This window comes from Lipotes vexillifer, unplaced genomic scaffold, assembly GCF_000442215.2.
Source record: "Lipotes vexillifer unplaced genomic scaffold, Lipotes_vexillifer_v1.1 scaffold111, whole genome shotgun sequence".
In the NCBI taxonomy this organism is placed as follows: Eukaryota; Metazoa; Chordata; class Mammalia; order Artiodactyla; family Lipotidae; genus Lipotes; species Lipotes vexillifer.
This window is the reverse complement of record NW_006778270.1, coordinates 1,891,534-1,896,267: the sequence shown is the minus strand read 5'-3', so window position 1 is coordinate 1,896,267 and position 4,734 is coordinate 1,891,534. Positions and strand designations below refer to the sequence as shown.

The 4,734-nt window shown below is 57.5% G+C and overlaps 1 protein-coding gene across 1 annotated transcript in view; it reads right to left on the bottom strand.

The window, feature by feature from the left end:
* The window catches only part of PLXNA2 (plexin A2), a 221,551-nt gene extending 217,260 nt beyond the window's left edge, over window positions 1–4,291 (bottom strand). Inside the window, exon 1 of the mRNA XM_007451568.1 lies at window positions 4,174–4,291. The gene's annotated coding sequence lies outside the window, so the exon portion shown is untranslated. The remainder of the gene's footprint in view (window positions 1–4,173) is intronic.
* Window positions 4,292–4,734: the final 443 nt, after the last annotated feature.

The window sequence follows — 4,734 nt, the reverse complement described above, 5'->3', positions numbered from 1 at the left end:
GTTTTTTTTTTTTTTTTTTTTTTCCCCCCGAAGTTCAGGGCTCCAGGTCTGAGGAGCTGGAAATGCTTTGACAAAGGCCTTGGAGAAAATGGCCTGTCTCAGAGGGCCAAGGCAGGGACGTTCGCGGAAACCAGGCATATTCCGGGAGGAGAGGGAACTTTGGCCAAAAGCCCCTGCTCGCCTCCATCCCCCAAGCAAACCTGGGCCCCGTGCGGTGATGCCGTAGGTCTGAAGCGGTCTATTAGCTGAGCTCAGGGCTCGGCTCTGGAGTCCTGTGTGAGCCCAGCTCAGCCCGTCCAGCCACTCTCTTCCCTAGTCTGCTTGTCTCCCTGTGGGACGTGCGTGCCGTCAGGCAAACAACTGGCAAAGCCTGGGTGAAGGGACAGCTGGCAGGGTTTGGGAGGAGGATGCCGGTGCCAGGGGAGAGAGAGAGAGAGAAAAGGGGGAGTGGGGGGCCAGGACTGAGCTGGGGGCCGAAGGGGAGAGGGGACACACGGCGAATGTCCTGTGGCAGGGAGAGGTGGGCATGGGGATCACCCGCTGCTCCTCTGGGTTTCCGAGAGTATCCTTCCACGCAAGCGGGAGACAGGGCCAGGCCAGGGCAGGGGTTAATGGTGAACCAACTGTGGGAGCAGCAGCCTGTGCACTGCTGGGGCCTTTTCTTTCCTCTATCCCCCGTCCCTTCCTCCTCTCCCTTTACACTTGCCCTGTAGGGACACTGCTCCCCAACAAAGAACTTCCTCGCCTCTATTTCTGCCCTTGAATCCCAGATGGAACAGTAGAGGTTCCATATGCCCAAAGGCCAGGAACAGGGCCCCGGAGAGCCTGAGGGCTAAGGCAGGGAGAAAGGGGGTGTCCTGTTCTTACCATCCATCCCTCCTGGCCCTTAGGACCAGCTGTTTGACACACACCCCCCCGCCCCCCTCCCGGGGAAGAACTGCCTTTCTCTGTCTCCACAGGGCTCACCTTTAGAAATGACCAGACAAGAAGGGGACACACCCCCAGCCCTCATTTACTCTAATCAGGCATGAAATCTTTGTAACTAAGTGAAAAACACTGTTTCCCATAAGGGAATCAGTTCCATTCACTATTGTTGGAACAGAGCATCTGTGAAGGGGAGAAATATTCACTTATAATGAATTGATAACAGACTGGCCCTGGGTGAGGGTGGCAGTGCTGGGGGGAGGGGTGTGTGCACAAGCTGTAAAACTACAGCACCTCAAAGCCTGCTTCTGCCACTTTCCCTGTGGACAATCCTGACTTATCCATAGTTAACAGACTGTAGTAACACAATGCTCCGGTCTCTTTATGATGAGAACGGGAGTGGGGTGGGGGCTTGGCTTGGAGTTCCTCGCCTCTCGCTGTGCCATGATGGACAGAGTATACCGGGCCCCAGTCTGCGTGTGTGGAGACAGCTGTGTGGCAATGCAGGGAGACAGCTGAGGGGGGGTCGCTGCTGGAGATGGAAATCGTCTGCCCCCTGGCCCCTCCCGCACCAAACCCCTTATCTTGGAGAGGCAGCCATAGCAAAGGAGGCGGGATAGAGACTATAAAACCCCCGAACAGTGACAACTCCAGAGCCATAAATATTTCATGGTACCTGAACTAGTGAGTTTAGGCTGCTGCCAGCTGCTGCTTTGTGTATTTAACTCTGTCACTGGTTTCCCATCCTGCTTGTGTGTTTCCTTTGTAACATGCCCATGAAATAAAGATGAACAAAATCACCAGAAGTATTTGGAAATGGGAAAGGGGCCTGGTAGATAAGTAGCTGTTCTTCGAAGGGTTTCTCTTTAACTTCACGTTAAGCACAGACTCCACTACAACAGACGGTGAACTTTTACATCCATCACACCTGCAGCTTTTGATGGTCAAAAGGTTGGAGAGGGAATGTTCCCTGGTGCTTTGGGGACAGGGGTAGGTATTCAGGGCAGCTGTGAAAGCAGGGCCACCAACCTTGTAATGACATGGTTGCTTTGGGGTGATGGACATGGGACACCACCATTTACTCATTTAGACTGGGGCTGAGAGGCCAACCAGCTCCCCTCTGGCCTGCTCCAGGCTATGAGGGACCCCGGTCCTGGTCCTTACATCCTGTCAAAGAGAAGGGCCAAGTGGAAACCCCTTGGCAGACTCGTGGTCCTGGGCAGAGGGGACCTGCCTGCGCTCCACCGCCTCGCACCCTACTGCTCTTCAGCAGCATACCCACTGCACAGCGCTCCAAACGTCACTTCCATTTAACTGCTTTGCAAGCCAATTTGCCCCATCCTAATGCAATTTGTTGAGGATGGTGAGGGAGCGGAGAGGGCAGTCTGCACTGCGCTTCCTTTATCAGCGGGTCCCTGAAAAGGGTTGGCTAGAGGGCTGAGGGGAACCACTCTTTCAGGTAATGCTGGCAGTGCGGGCAGGTTCCGAGATGAGGAAGGGTTGGGCGTAAGTGGAGATGCCAGGTGGAAGAAGGGAAAAGCAAAACAACCTCGCTAGGGTATCTTGACAGATTGCTCTCAGTTTCCCTGGTTCCCTACCTTCCCACCTGACCCCCCACCCCCACCCCCAGGCCAAGGAGGGGAGATCATAGGTAATTAGTTCAAAAGCTGCTAGATGAGGGGAGGGGGAAATTAATGAATTCTTCTCTCTTCTTGCCAGGAGGTCAGAGGAGAGAGGGCTGCTAGCAGCTCCTGGAGTGTTCTGGGGTGTCTGCACAAAAGTTGTGCATTTCAGTTAGGAATAGCTGAATTCCTCCAGCCAGGGCTATCTCTTCCCCGGGCTTTGACGCTCTGTTGAAGGCCCCAGAATCCAAAACCTGCCCAGAGGGAAGAGTGAAGTTTCAAGGTCTGGGAAAGAAGCCCAGAAAGACAGGGGCCTGCTATTGTGTGGGGACTGGTGTGCGGGGGAACTGAATCTGACTCCCAGCTCCCAGGACGTCCAGCCCTGCCCAGCCCAGATACTCATCTTGATCTGATGCTCATGAACCCCGTCCACTGTGCTCATGGATAGGGGACGAATGGCTCCCCAAATTTCTGTAGTTTCCTCCAAGCTACTGGGTCCCCAAGCTACTGCCTCAAGCAGGTCCTGTCTTATGTCCCTTGTATAGCCACTACTAGGATTGCCACTGTTACCCTAGGATCTTAGAACCCTACAGGAGACCTGATCATATTTCCATTGCCCACTTCATGGGGCTCTCATTTCTAGAGACAACTGACTTTGAACCCCAAGTCTTTTACTTCCACCTCCCCCAATATCTCTATCCCTCCGAGCTCAGTTTGAGTAGGTAGCTCCTTCTAGGGCAAAGGTCATGCCAAACAGGTGGACATTCGTCAGGGACCTGGGATGGCAGTTTCTGGATGACTTTCTCTCTTTGGCCATCAAGACCATGATTAGCATATTTACAGAGACTACCTATGGGATGGATAAAAAGGGCCAGAATTTTCTAAGATCCCTACATCACTTGTGGGTTGGGGCAAGAAGTCCAAGAAAGAAAATATTCTAAAATGGCTTATAAGGAGCCTCTCGGACCCTGGATAAACTCATCCTTCAACACCCAACCGTCTCCTGAGGCTCAGACCAGGGGATCGTGCTTATGGGTGCTTCACCACGAGGGCGCACGGAAGGGGCCATGGGGCACTAATCCCATTCGGTGCCTTGGTGTCGTTCCCTGAGCCTCTGGAAGCCGCGCATATGAGGCATTCCCCTTTGATTCCCAAGTCCCCTGCTCCGAAGGAACAGCCAGCGGCCTCCAGGGATTCTGGCACCAGAGTGAACGTCCCCAAATTGAGCGCCGGCCACAGTGGCCCAGACCCTCCTACGGGTGCAGTGCCTCGGAGGCCCGCTTTGGGCTGCAGCTCTCGGGACAGTCCCGCTGCTCCCGCGCTCCCCGAGCCTCAGCTTGCAGGCAGGTGCGCGGTGGAAGCGCGCCTTGGAGCGCCGCCCGTCAGCAGCCCAGCGGGGAAGCGGGGCGCCGGCGGGGAAGCCTGGGCTGGAGGCGGCGGCAGGGAGTCAGCCGGCACACGCGCGCGCGCCGCGCTCCGGCCCGCGAAAGTGGCCGACCCCGTGCGGGGACTCGCCGGCCGCAGCCGAGCCCAGGCGTTCGGGGCCGGGACGCCGCGGAGGAGGGCGCGGGGGGAGCCGCGGCGGGGCGAGCGCGCTTCGGGGGACAGCGCGGAGGGCGCCGCTTACCCAGCTCGGAGACGTCGGTCTGCCCTTCCGTCCCCGATCCGGCCGCTTCGGCCGCCGGCTGCAGAGGCCGGCGCGCTGCCCCTTTCGCTGCCAGCAGCTCGCGATCACGGGGACGACCAAATCCACACGGAGTCCAGATTCATTAAAATCCACGTCAAGCCCCCAGCCACTTATCTGTATTCCTGAAGTGGCCCCTCGGTCTCCTGTCCGCGCGCCGCTCCGTCCTCCGCCGCCCGGTAACAGCCCTGCCGGGATCTGACGCCGGCTCGCTGGGGGAACCGGGAGGCGCCGAGGGGGCGTGGGGTGGGTGGCTGGCGGTGTCTCTCCTTGGGAAGCGGCAGAGCCCCGGCTGTCTTCAGATTTTTCCAGCGCGACTTTCCGGGCTCCTCTGACATCAGCAATCGCGGCGCTTCCTTCCCTTCTTGCTCCCGGGTTCATTCACACTCCCATTTCCTCCGGGAACCTGGCTCTCCAGATCTATTTAGAGGTTCGCTTCTCTCGCTCCGGCGCCCGCGCTCCACACCGCTCCCGAGCTCGCGGGGTCTCTCTCTGGATCGCCTG